Raw genomic sequence first — 14,834 nt, forward strand, 5'->3', positions numbered from 1 at the left:
GCCCAGGGAGGGAGCCAAGCATTCCTACACGGATATAATCTGAGATTTGGAGCACCACAATCAGCCTTTTCCCACTGGATTCCCAGAGGATCAGCCTTTTCCCACTAAATTCACAGAAGATCAGCCTTTTCCCACTGGATTCCCAAAGGAAGATCAACAAGCCTAAAGGCCCAATCTACACCACCACTAGACCTTCAGAAGAAAACAGCATCCTTTCTAGGAGCTCATTGTTCCAAAACAACCACACCCGTCACTCCAGGAGGACTGCAGCCACCATTTAATGGGACTGCTACCACCAGGGTGTTGTCATATTCTGACTGTCAGTGTTGTTTTGTATGGCTGCATTTTTATTTTAATTTTATTTTTTCCTAATAAAGAACTATTATTCTTACTCACATATCTTCACCTAAAAACCCTTTAATTTCAAAATTATAATAATTCAGAGGGAGGGGGTTTACATGCTCCATTTCAAGAGAGGCTCCTGCCTTCCTTAGCAGACAGCTGTCTTTTCAAACCAAGACGCAGTGTTGTAGGACATTTGTGACTTATTTCTGTTGGCACTCCAGATTGAAGCCATGCTCTCCAGTTTGCTTTCAAGTGAGAGCTAGGTTAGTTCTGCATGCATGTATTGCATCCATTTATCCCCACAAGTAAGTAAAATAGAATTATGAGATTATATAGTTCATGTTTGAGGACTTTTTTGTGACAAGGCAGTTTCACAGGAGATGATGTGATTTTTGGTCACTATGGTCCTGCCCTCCCCAGCACCCCTTTCCTCTGCCATGCTTTCACCTTGCCCTCTTCATGCTGGACACAGCATTCATCAGCCTGCAGTGGATTATTTCAGATCATTTACTGTGCAAAAAACTATTTGTTATTCTTTGTAGCTGGACTTACAGTGCTCAAAAAGAATGTAAATGAGCTTCAGGGCTTCAAGCACAATCCTCACTGTTTCATCTCAACCACATCAGGAATCTGATTTTGAACGATCCCTTATAAATTTGCAGAGAGCAACCCACTGCTCTATCTGATTTTAGCTGTTGATAGACTGCATTCCACAACACAGGCAGAAACAGAGTTGTTGTGAATGCATATTACCTTTATAATCAAACACCCTGTAATTCAACACTTAATTTTCCATCTTAACTGAGAACTTCATCACCAATACTTGATTTTGTTTCAGCACACAGATAAAATCATTACACATTAGAGGCCGAAAATCTCTGCAGGGTATCCAGAAGCACAAGCACTCAGTAATAATTTCTTATTTATAATTACTATGGGGACTTGTAATTTAGTCTGTCCTAAATTCATTAGTGCCATGTTGCTACGGTACCACCCTGGATAATTAATCACGATATCATCAACAGTAAGTCAAATGCCTTGCAGGAGCAAGTCTGCTACATCAATAATACCATCTTTATCAACCAAACTTGCAGTCTCATCAAGAAGTAACTGTGCTAGCAGCAGAGACAAGAACATCTTTATAACTGTGAAAGCACATAGAGGCTGTTCTTTTATTGTGTTTACTTTGCTAGCAAAGTCAGCTTATGAAGTTGATATTGAAGAGGAGTTCAGATGGTCTGTGAATGAAGTGAATGAAGTGAATGAAACTTGCAGGAGTAACTGGAGCTTATATAATATTTCTTCCTAAGTTTTCGCTCAGCTCTTTTGTGGTATTTTGATGATGAGCTGTTGGTTTTTTAAACCCTTCAAATCTTGCCTAGGTAACAACCTTTTTTGGCTTTGGGATTTTGCCTAAGAAATGGTGGCCATTAACCCCACTTACAGGTATTCTAATTTAATATTTTTTACTGTACATGACCTTTGTGGAATTCAAAACTGGTACATCAACTTTCCAATATCCAATTTATCCTAGAAAGGATTTGGACAGATATATATTTTTTTGAAAGATTATCACTGGATAAGAATTGATAGGAATGAAGAAGCTTTTCTGAGTCTGTAGATCTAAGACTTGCCTTCAGATACTTTGCTGCTCAGTCCTCTCAGGCCCATCTTTCCTAAAACTTGCAGCAGTCATTTTTACACTTTTCCCAGGACTGGTGCTTTGGCTGATGGACTGAACAACTTTTACATATGTTTTTCAGTTTTATTGACTAGAGGTGCAATGCAGGTCTTCTGTCAGCTGAAGGATCTTCCTGGACAGCTGATGGTTTAGAAACCTGTGTCTCTATTGATCACCCTGTTCTGAGTGACAGTTTAATTAGCACATATTTATCAATCAGTTTTCTTCACCAGAAATCATTTGTGTACTCCTAAATTCAGAACATAAGCATCTCTGAATTGTTACTGATGTCACCACAATATCTACCTAGTGACATGCTGATGCTACTAGTTCCTTTTTTTGTTAAATCACTGAAAATTTATTTTTCCGACACCCCTTAATCCTTCCTACTTATTTTTTACTTCATTTATATATTTTACATCATTCTCCCAATAAAACTCACAGCTTTTAGCATCACTGTGCAAATTTTTTCCATTTGAGCAGTGTTGGAGGTCTTGTGGTTAAGATTATGATGGCTTCTAGTTAACATCTGTCTTACTTGAAGTTAAAAGTAGGCCAGCCAAAGCATTTTTAATTAGTGGGCAGACAGAGATGATTAAACACTGGATGGCGGGTTCAGAGCACCTCATTTTTCTTGAAGAAGTACTGTTTTCTGTTTTTTAGAATCATAGAATCGCAGAATGTCCTGAGTTGGAAGGAACCAGAAAGTTCATCTAGTTCCAACCCCCTCTGCCACAGGCAGGTGCACCTTCCACTAGAACAGGTCACTCAGAGCCCCATCTAGCCTGGCCATGGGCACTTCAGGGATCAGGCATCCACAACTTCTCTGGGCAATCTGTTCTGACACGTCACCACCCTCACAGTAAAGAATTTCTTCTTAATATCGAATCTAAACCTGCCCTTTCAGCTATTCCTCCTTGCCCTGTCTCCAACTGCTCTTGTAGAGTCCCTCTCCATCTTTCTTAAAAGCTCTTTTCAGGTACCGGAAGGCCACAATTAGGTCATCTTGAAACCTTTTCTTTTCCAGGCTGAGTAAATCCAGTTCTCTCAGCCTTTCCTTGTAGGCAAGGTTCTCCACTCCTCTAAGCATGACCTGTTACGAAAAGAAGGTTTCTGTGATCATGGCAAGCATTCATTTGTGTGTGTGTGTGTACGTGTACTTTTCCTTCTTCCACAGCCCCACTAATACTTGAACCCATAGCTCAACTTTTCCTCATTTTGCCAGGGTAAGATAACCCCAAATGGGCAACAAATTAATGAAAATGCGGCAGCCAAGGTAAAGCAGGAAATCTACCTGCAGAGGTGACTGCCATGATAATCCCCTGTCCCAGAAGATCCATGGGCATCCATTATACCTGTCCCATATGTGAGAAGTGCTGCAGCCAGGATTCATGCATTGTTGGCAGGGACCTGTGAGAAACCAGGCTTCCTCATTTCGTGTCATCACATGTGCAATCCACCGAGTTTGTTCAAAAATTACTTCTCTTATTCGATCGTAATTGCTTTCACTGCTGTGAATTGGCCCTGACCAGCACTGACAATTTGTATGACCCCCTGCCACGTTCACTGTCAAGTTGTTTATTTAAACTCTAACAACTCAGTTAACTAAGCTGGACCAACAGAGGTGCAATAAGCACTTCTGCAAAATAAACCAGATGAATCACACTGCAGAAGTGCCTTTAGCTCTGCTGAATGATGGACGCTTGGACAGCTAGCTTAGATCAGGCATCTAAATTTTGACAGCTAAAATTAGAGAGGAGAATCTGGGCAAAAGGCCTGGACTGGGTCACTGCAACGTCCATTGTATATGTCTTATTTTAGCTCAATGACAAAACTGTCAGAGTCCTAAGACAGGCCATTATCTTATCTAAAGTTCTTTTCCCACTACCCTAACATTAGGCTTAGTAGTTTAGTAATTGTAAAACTTAGGCTGGAACATAATAGCCTGATTTATGAAGTGGTAGCATCTTTGTACCTGTATACCCTTATACAGACCTTCCTCTCTCTCTATATATATTATAATATATATCATGTATCAATATATATACTTATATGTATTTAAATAAATAAATATTAAATTCACACACACACACACACACACACACACACACACTTATATGTTTGCATGTGTGTGTGTAGGGGAGCAGCCATCCAGAACTGGACTCATCTGGACTATGTCTAGGGTTACTTCAGGGTTTCCTGTTGAAAAATATAATGTCTTAGAGCATCACTGGATGCCTGAGGAAATATTGTTTCTACTATCATATATTTTGCTGTGATTTGTTCATCTCTACCACCCAGGGATTATTATTGTTTGAAGCAGCACATTGATCTGCAAACAACATATCTTCTAATTACTTTTTTATGCAAGCAATCAGTTCTGGAAATTTTAACTCTTATAAATATAACTCATAAATAAAATGTCTAATTAATATTTTTCCTAAGTGATGGAATATTTTTACAGGAAAGATGAAAGCATAATTTCAGAAAAAACAATCTGAAGCAATTCCTGCTCAATATGTGGTTTGATATGAATTTGCTAACATGAGCAAGACAGGATTCTGTGAAAGGCTCCCTAAAGTGGAAAAATGAGTTAATGACCTTCTCCAAAATGTAAAAATACTGCTCTACTTAATGTTTCTTCACCAAAATCTGCCACACAGTACTTGCACCTAGTCCAGTATCCCAGAAGTAACCAGCAGATTTTATCTAGAAATGTAACAAAAATAGAAATTAGAAGAAATATATGCAAATGCAACATTCAATTGTTCAAACAATTTTTTTTTTCGTGCCTCCTTATTACTCATTGGCTTATTCCATAATGTCTGAGAGTCCTTGTCCATTTAATGTGGTGCTGACAAGTATAATTGAATACACTTACTAGCCATAGCTGAAAATAGTATTTCATTTACACTGAAGGCACTTGACATTATCCCAACCGTACCTTAATATGTGTGCCAATGTAATTTACATCTGGTCTACAATCTCTTTTATGCTGCCATAGTGGCATCAAATGCTCTAGCAGATATGAAAATCTGATTCTGCCTATTCTCAGCTATGTTGTGGGAAAGAATACTGAAGGCAAGTAGTGTTATTCTAAAATTTCATATGTTTTTATCAGTCTTAAATACCTTCATGAAAATTAAGAAAGATGTCTAATTAATTCTTTCAATTGAATGTAGACAACTATTGATTGTTGAAAAAGAATGAGCCTTTTGCCCCTTCCCTCCCACGTGGCTCAATGACATTCCATTTTGCTGGGTTATTTCTCCACTGGGTTGGCAGGTCGAGTGGGCTGTCTCAGCAGTCAGACAAGTGTAAGCAGGTTATTTAGTTTGCTTTCTTTTCAACTCTCTCACTTCTGCACTGACGAAGAGGATCAGGACTGTACCTTCAAGAGCTGGGCAAAGCAGGCATCCAAACAATGTCATCATGCCCTTTCTTTGGTTACCTGTTCTCTGCCTGAGAATTACTAGCACTTGATTTGCCTCTCAAAGGTCAGTTGATTCATGCAAAGGTTTCTTGCAAACTACACTCTTAACACTGATGAATGTGAGAGTGCTTCTGACTTTACAGACTCGTGCAGAACTCCCTCTTATATTCTCATCATTTAAGGGGAAAAAGTAAAAATGAAAAAGATCTGAGATGCATACCCCAGTCTGATCCACACCTTGGAGAAAGACACAGCAGCCCTCCTACTATTTGATTTCCATGGTATGGAAACATGAACATTCAGGCTGCATGTGAAATGCAGATTGCTCAAACACAAAATCCCTGTAAAATAAAGGAAAGAAAAAGATGGCTTTTCAAATTACTGTACAGTGATGACTGAGATTTGCTTGCCTCTGTGTGTTTCATGTATTTCTCAAAATCAGCTGTATGCCAGTTGTATAACAGCTGCCTTTTATTTTGGTTACTTTTTGGAGTATTTTTTCATGTAAGATTTGGCAGAAATTTGATAAGTATGATTGCATAAATGAAAAATTGAAAAATCTGTCTGCTGTTACAGAAGCAGTGTTTTGATGACTTTTTATTTAACATCAGTCAAAAAAATTGTTTCAAATAAATAGGTCTATTTCTCCCCCACATGCACACTATCATTAATGGCAATTATCTTGATTAATGGAGGGCAAGAAAGAGAAGTAAGAACTGAAATGAGAATTTAAATTGAAGAAGCCTCAGGCTTTCACAGAAGAAAGGCAGAACTTAATTAGCTAGCAGAAAAGATTTGTGGTGGAACGTAAAGAATCAAATTAATAATATAATTTTTTTTTCTCTTAGGTAGTTAGATGCTTATAAGTTAAAAAGAAACTTGTCCTAAATAACGTGGAATTCCCAGATTCTCAAATTATGCAAGCTTGAATTTCCCAAAGTTATCCTTTCATTCTTAATGCCTTTGTATATATCCTGTTGATCTGAAGCAAAGAAATACAGGAAAATAAACAAATTAGTATATTTTTCTGACTGTCCACAAATAATAAAAAAAGCAAAAGTACAGATATTATTTTTATTTCAAATGCAGCCAAGAAAAGTAACAATTTTGGGGATTTTTACAAGGCAACAAGTTAAGTAAGCTGACTCAATAAGCTACGTGAAAAACACTACTTTAAAGCATTGACTACTGGAAGATGAAGATAAATCAGGAGATTACCAGAAGGACTCCATAAGTAAAAATTAAATGACATATTTAGTGCCAAGAGTAGTAAAAGTTATATTGTTGCCTCAAGTTGCTTTTTATTTTAACTTCCAGATGTTGACTAGAGCTGTGTTCTTTGTTGCCATAGTACAAATACATCTCTAGAGTCTAAAAAATAGGGAAAACATTTTAAAATTTGATTTTCTTTTATTCTTTTCCAAGTGTTTCATAGCAGGGCCACTTACCACATCCAGAGGAAAAAAGGGGTATAAGGATAAACCTTGTAAAACTTTAGAAAGTTCTCATCCTCCCAGCTCTGAATGCTCTTGATTCTGGTCACACATGGGAAATGAGGGGCTCGGATGAGTTGCCTCTCCATTGCCTCTGGCTTGCACTGCTCACCTGTTGTTTGCTTGCTGGTCTGTTGGTGTATACAAGCCTGGGGGTCATTGTCAGTTATTTCCTTTACCTAGGAGACAAAAGTTGGAGACAAGATAATTCCTCTTTGCGATAAACCAGTGTTTGAGGGAGAGCGTAATAAAAAAGACCCAATACCAAAAAAAGACAACCTGACTGCAATCCTGAAGCAAAGGTAAGTATTTCTGTAACACTGCCACAAACAGCCAAAACAGGCTGCATGAAAGGAAGTATGGATTCACTTCTTGTCCCAATGGCTTGTTATGAGACAAACAGAACAAAGGAAATGAAAGAATTGAGATGTTATGCCTTGAATTCACCCAGTCAGCTCAGTCATCAAGTTTTTTAGGGCTCGCCCTTTTATAGGAGAGAGAATAAATTGTTCTATTTTCAGGTGTTTTATGAACCTGTTCTAAGATATTAGTCTTTTAGTTTCAGATCAGATTGCATACATGCAAACACACACATGCAAGACATTATGCTGAATCAAGTTCCAAAGTGATTTTTAAGGGTTTAGAGTCTTCAGTAACCTTGCTGGGTAGCTCTCAACTGGGTGTACTACACTTATCAGAGAGGGCCAGGGAGCAAATATGAGGATTATATCCTCTTGCTCCTGGGTCTGCTTTGTAATGTTCCCATAGCATTTCTCTGCAGAAAAGCCTGCAAACAATTTGGAAGATACAGTTTGTTCCATTAAGCTCTCACCTAGAGCATAGTGGATGTGACTGCATCCTCCACTGCTCTTCTAGCAGCCTGTGCACCTCCAAGCACCTTCAAGTGCCCTTTAGCAGCAGCACATGCAGTGCACAGCCTGCTATAAAATTTCTACCAGTGAGATCCAAGGCAATCCTCTGATGCTCTGAAATACTTTGAACTGAAGGGAAAAAAAAGAAGTGAGAAAGTGAGAGAAGAAGAAAGATATTGAGAAGTAACATCTTGAAAATTATAATATACATTTTCAAGGAACTTTTAGTGAATTCTAAGTATGTGCTCTAGAGTTGAGTGTAGTTGTATTAGAGCTTTCTTGCTTTGTATTTACTAAGTTTAACTGAGCTTGTTACACTGCTATTAATTGTAGCATGAACACAACCAGGTTTTTCTATAAGATGTTAGGATACTATCCAAAAGGCAGATGTATTTATTTAAAATGAAAATGAAAAATTAAGTGGCAGAACTGATAAGCAGTGTTTGGAATTCCCACATTTCTTTTAAATCAAATGGCACAAATGTCCCAGCAGCTTTGTTTGAAATTTTAACAAGCAGCTACTGCAGCCTTTAAGTGCCAGGTTTCTTTGCTTGCACACACTAATGATCAGATCCATTTCAAGGCACCTGGTTCTACTTTCTGCTCTGTGCTTTTGTCTGGGCAGGAACTGCATTTCTGGTGATGACTCTCATCCTGCCAGGAAAGAAGTCTGTAACCAAGTCAAATCACACACAGGTTAATATGAGAGGGAAACAGTGGTCCTTGTGAGCTGCACTGAGAAGAATTTAGGCTGTGAAATCAGTACTGTGACTAACATAGAAATTTTCATCTAAAAGTATGCTTTCTAATCAAACTTTAAATCTAAAATAGACTCTATTTCCTCCAAGAATGAGTTTCAGACAAGTGAGATTAAAGAACCACTTCATAGTACTGCTCTTAGGAACAAAAAACAAAAGAAAATAAAAGGAAATCAAAAGGAGACCACAGAGTTGAAATGTTTTTAATAACCCCAAACACCAAGGAAAACAGCCTCAAGCAGGAGAAAATAAGCCTCAGTTCAATCTCATTTTGGAAAGAGTGAGGTTGTGCAGTTGAAGGTTTACAGACACCAGACCGGGCACAAGAAATTCTGATAGGTCCCTGTGATCTGGACATGCCTTACATTCTCCTCTGGAAGTCATAGGGTGTTCTGGAAAGCAGGATTCATGTCAGGCTCTGATTTTGGGCACAGCTTCACTTAGTTAAGGCTGATTTCTTTCTATTTTTTTAGATTGACAATGTAAATGAGGCAGAGCACTTGTCTTGGCACCATATCATTAACCTTCAATGCTTTTATTGTCTCACAGTCTTCTTGGTGCCATTTTACCACAGTTACATATTAGCAGAACGTTCATTGTTGTTTTCTTCTTGACAAGCTCATCAGATACATCTTCTCTGCTAGATTTTGTAATTTTAAATTTGCAATATTTCATGCTTAACTTTGGCCGCATAATTATTCACGACAAAGTAACTATAAAGAGTTTAGACTCTCAAAATAACTTAATGTGAATTCAGTGACTCTCAAAAGAACTTAATGTAAATTCAGTAACTTATCATTGCGCATAGTAAATATAAATTTATTTCTGAGTGTGTTTAGCAAAAAAAGTTAGGGGAGTTTCTCTTCCCTCTCAGATGCATTACTCTCAGTGTTCTCTGATAATGTTTCAACAAGAGCAAGAGCACAGTCTTACTGACATAAAATGAAAAAAATTTTCTCTGGTGTTACCATCATTTTTAGCAATGAGGTCCCTTCCCAAAAAACTTTATCAGGATTATAAACTATATGCCAATGGCACAGATGGCAGAAAAGGATATGATCATAATAAGAAGCTCAAAGAATTACTAAAGTTTACGTCCAATTTTTGCTTGTGTGTAAGTATCTAATAATTTGCCCCTTTGGAGTAACACAAGGTTTTCTTTAGTGCAAAACCATTTTAGCTTCTTCTCTTAAAGGAACTGAAATGCTTCAGCTTTTACCTGCCAAAAGAAAAAATGAGTTGTCCATTTGTTCTGTAAGTTGCCTGAAGACAGCAAACCCAGCTTAGCTTTAATGTCTAAGACATTTTACATGCACTGAGGACAATGTGTGTGCCTGACCATATGCTAAGAACTGTGCAAGGACCAAAGAAAGGCCATCCCTCTGTCAGGAAATTACTGTCTTCAAACACCAGTGGGACAGGAGATGTGTAGTGTTAATGACTTGGAAAAATGTTACATCAAAACCATATCCACATCTGTCCTCTTCCTTTTGTGATGCTCTTCAAACCACATTGCACGCATTATTTTTCAGCATTGTGTGAAAACTCAAACAGAAGAGTGTATGTAACTATCAGCAGCTGTCCGAGAAATTTGCTCATTTTTGTTTGCCCAGAATTCATTTCATCTGGGAAAGTTTGCTGGAAGTAGAGACAAAGATGTTGCAACAAGTTCTTTGTGGAAATAAAAACTTGTTTTTCTTTGAACACGTCTTTCTTTGGGTAGCTGGCAGGCTTAGTAACGTCAATCCACCAACAATGGAGCATCATTCAGCCAGAAGCTCTGGGTTCTCTGGATGGAATCAATCTTAGGAAATCCCAAGCCTATCTGACTTTGCTACTGCAAATGCTTTGGGGTACAATCCTCCATTTTGTAATATGTTCAGTCTTTAAAAAGTGGTAGGAAAAAAACATGCAGTGCAATAGCCAGAAATGAAGTTGGTGTGATAAGTATTTTCATCAAGTTTCTAATTTGAAAGACTGTTGTTCCTTCCTGTTGAGGTCCACTGGCATTCCCTTTGATTTTTGTTTGCCCTCCGATCCTCATCCGTTCGAAAGCAGTGAGTCTTCTCTGCATCACACAAAACTGCAGCAAAAAATCTTTTGCCTTTCATTATCCTTTAGCAGTATTTCTGCCAGTCAGGTTCTGAAATGTAATGACCAAATTTTTGGGAACAAAGACAAAATAAATTTCCTGTTATCTGTCTAATGCAGGGCTTATTCCTAAAATTAGTGTTTTTGAAGTGAAGGAACTTGATGCATATGCTAATTTTCATATCCTTTTATCTTCTGAATTTTAAGAGAAATTCACATAATTTAACTCTAAAAATCTAGACTGCTGTTTTCTGTGTGTCATAAAAGATATCTATTATAAAAGCTTGACTTTTGGCATGCTTAAAAGATTTCAAAAGATACAACACCATAAAATGATGAGATTATGAAAATCTGTATTATAAAAGCTGCCAAGGTCATAATTAATAAATTGGTTTTGTTGAATCTGTTAAAGAATGTCGTTCAGAAAATTTCATTCACATAAAATGTTTAAAAAAAGATAGTTATATTGTTTATTTTCATTAAAAAAAAAAAAGAAAAAGAGAGAGACAGACATGAAGAGAGTCTCCTTTGGATTCTTAGGCTAGATATGAAACACTTGCAATGTAAAGCTTTGGATTGGATCTCCAGACAGAAATCTTACTTCAAAGACTGTGTAAAGTTGTGGTCTTTTTCATGTGGGTTGATTGTCTGTGTAGTCACACACTGCTGACTGTAACAAAGGAGAAAAGTTCCTTCTTTTTCTTACAGGCTAAGTGACCCTGCACATGTATGAGCATATTCATGTTTAACTGAGAGAGTAATAGATTTTCCAAAGCTCTAAAACTGATAAATCAAAAAGAGAGGGTATAGAATTTATTGTTATAAAACATAGATGCAAAATTTCAGTGAATTCAGATGACAGGGAATTAATGGAAGATGACAGAGACAGATCTAATGTCTTTTTCACATATTAAATCTAAGAAATGAACTTCATATAAAACTGTATTTCACTTTAATGAAAAGGGGTCATGATTTTTAGAATTTCATTTTCTAAGCTAGAGAATTAGTGGAAAATTTAAAGTGCACCACTAGAAAGATAAAGTATACTATTATGTAAATAGGTACTTCTAATGCTTCACTGTCTGAAAACCCTACAGAAGAATAAAGGTGAGGAGTCCCCTGTGTTAAATATGCTCTTGCAAAGCTAAGTGACACTAAAGATTCTGCTACTTTATTTCAAAGAACAGGAAGTTTGGATATGTCAGAGATTTAAAGAGGCTCTTTTATTGCAAGTGTAGTGCTTATCTGAGACACTCTGGTATCCAGCCTCTAAAGGAAATGAGATTTAGTAGGGTTTGTGTAGCTACAGATGAATGTAGGTCCAGCCTGAGTTATCCAAGTCCACATTTCACTATGCTTTTCAAACAAGTTATTTGTTTTCCTGATTAAAAAAACCAGATCTTCATTAAAAAAACCCAACAGCAACAACAAAAATATCACAAACCACACAAAAACAAAAACAAAACCCAAAATCGCTTAAAAAAAAACAAAACTAAAACTAAAATTAAAACAACAACAAAAAAACCACCCCAAAACATTTACAGGTTGGGTGTTGGTTTTGTTTTTTTTTTCATTCTCAATTGTACTGCATTCTTTTTACTTTAGTAGTTTCTCTGGCACAACTGGATGATAACAGACCTGTTATAAAGCTACAGATGTCACAAAAAAGCCACATATTAGTATTTTTTAGGATACCATTATTATTTGGAACCACTTGAATAGCATTTGAACACAACAGGAACTGGCATGATTTCCTGAAATAAGAGAAATAACCAGCATCACAGACATAAATTGGGGAATAATCAGGCAGACAGTATTTCTACAGAAATGAACCTGAAGGACATATTCACCACTCTGTGATGTAGAAAGCTTCAATGATAAAAAGAATTAGAGCTGTACCTGCAGGTTAGAATGCATTGCAAAATGATGGGAGCATTAGATGAGGTTGGGTAATGCAGCTGATCTCTCAGACTCCCACTTCACTTTATTATTATACTTTCTGAAGAAGAATGCACTGTCTAGGTAATTTATGAATTTTAATGCCCATTTTTGCAGAGATTTTTCCAGTGAGTTATTCCTGCACTGTGCATCCTTGTTCTCTGCAGCTGTGGCACTGTGAGCTAAGGAAGCACCATCCTCCTGTTGCACTCCTCCAGAAAGGCAGAGCACTGGAGTAACAGGAGATTCAATCAAACACTAGGGCGACGTTAGGATGCTTGTATCCCCATTCGTGTGTGCTGTTTATGCTGGATATTAGGTTCTGTGCCTTCAGGACTGGCTCTGAAGAGGGAAAGTTCTGTTTTGGCTTCTTATCAGCCACTCCCCATGGCTGGTAGGACATGCAGATAGTACAGTACATAGTGCTGCTTTTGCTTTTTGCCCTCCTTTTCGCTTTGCTCTTGCTTCTGCTCTGCTTCTGCTTGCTCTTGCTTTCTGCTTCTTCTCATTAGTTAGTTTAGCTAAACAGTCCAAATTTCTTCCTGGACTGTTTCTCCTTTCCTGTTTGGACCTACTGGAACCTGCTCTGGACTGGGACCTGGGAAACACCGAGAGAGAGTTTGCACCCTGAGGCTGCAGCAGCTGCCCCAGCGCCAGAGGGACTGATAACAGAGTGACCACCCCAGGGGAGACTTTCTGAATTTGTCATCTTTTTCAGAGCAGTGGAAGAGTGGTGTCATCTGGTATTGTTCGTTTTGTGTGCTGGGGGGTGCTGTGCTTGTCAAATAAACAGGTTCTTTCCACTTCTCTCCGAGGAATTCTTTCCGAACCGGCTGGATGGAGGGGCCATGTGGGTTTGCTTTCTGGAGGGGGCCCCTTTTTGAGGATTCTCTCCCAATTTTGCCCTAAACCAAGACACACTGATATGGTTGTAGAGAATATTGAGGTTAATATTCTTGGCCTATTTACTTTTTTTTTTTTAAATAAAGGTGAGAAAGCATTTGAAATATACAACAATACATTAAAAAAAAATGGAGGATCTTCTTGGCTGTAGGAAAGAACCTAAAAATATCTGAGAGATTTGCATGTCTGAACAACTTTTAGCTGAGGAACACATTTACAAACAGAGTTTCATTTCCTCTCCACACATCTTGGATGTACTTTCAAGATTATTTTTAAATGTGTAGTGTTTAGCTCTTGACTTTCCTATCCCTCCTCCTTTTCATGTACTTCTGAGTCCTACCTCTTCTATTTATATTTCTACAATTTGACAGGTTGTTTGCAACTTTGTATCATTGTTTTTTCTGAATTTTTTCAACTTTAGGAAAAACGGCCATTTTTCCTATACTCTTTAGTAAATTGTTTCTCAAATTAAATCTTTGATTAGAATTTAGTAGTTTATAGGAAAAGTTATCACAGGTAGAATACATATTTTATTCAAATAATCTCTGCCTGCATTAAAAAAGGGATGTTCATATAATGTAGCAGAAATAATAGTTACCCCTGGGATTAAAATAAGTAATTAAGATATACAGTAGAGCTGGCAAAACCATTTTTAAAGAATGAATACTATTCATGATATAAAAACATCGTGAGGAGTACTGCAATTTCATTTATTCCAGGGCATAATTTTCTCCCCCTCTCTTTAATTTGTTTTTATTTGCCTTTATGATAAATGTATCTCGCAATACAAACCAACTTTGCATAGGCACTTTGTAATTGCATTTTATGATGCTGAGAAAGAGATTCCTAAAATCTTGGGACTTGCTTCTACTCACATTTTCAAAATTTTGTGATAGCACGATTGTTTATGAAGGCAATAGGTTACCCTATGGTACCCCACAGAGTGAAGTAGTTTTTGAATTGGTGTGGAACTTTTTGAAAGTCTCTACTAGGATGTGACCCATGATAGTCTCATATAAAGATACTGTGGAGCATTAAAAAAGTTAATATATTCTTCCTTCATGTCTTCTGACGTATTTCTACACAAAGTGCAAAATTTTGGAATTTTAGTAGAATTCCAACAAACTAGACTTTAAGAAGACTTGCATATGTTCACTAAGTAATCTGGACATTCATATGTTGACTGACAACTCATTTCAATTATTTTATTCTATGTGTAAATTTATTTATCAGAATTAATAGAACCCAACATAAAGAGTGGTAAGAGCTGTTATAAAAAATATTATTTTTATTTTCTATTTCTCCTTGTGAAATTTTACA

General features: G+C 37.2%; 1 long non-coding RNA gene across 1 annotated transcript in view; it reads right to left on the reverse strand.

The window, feature by feature from the left end:
- Positions 1 to 5,975: 5,975 nt before the first annotated feature.
- Positions 5,976 to 14,834, reverse strand: part of LOC132332585 (uncharacterized) — a 71,087-nt gene continuing 62,228 nt past the window's right edge. The window contains exons 8-9 of the long non-coding RNA XR_009487941.1: positions 7,065 to 7,131; positions 5,976 to 6,441 (exon numbers count right to left, since the gene is read on the reverse strand). This is a non-coding gene — a long non-coding RNA (uncharacterized LOC132332585). The remainder of the gene's footprint in view (positions 6,442 to 7,064; positions 7,132 to 14,834) is intronic.

This window comes from Haemorhous mexicanus, chromosome 1, assembly GCF_027477595.1.
Source record: "Haemorhous mexicanus isolate bHaeMex1 chromosome 1, bHaeMex1.pri, whole genome shotgun sequence".
Classification (NCBI taxonomy): domain Eukaryota; kingdom Metazoa; phylum Chordata; class Aves; order Passeriformes; family Fringillidae; genus Haemorhous; species Haemorhous mexicanus.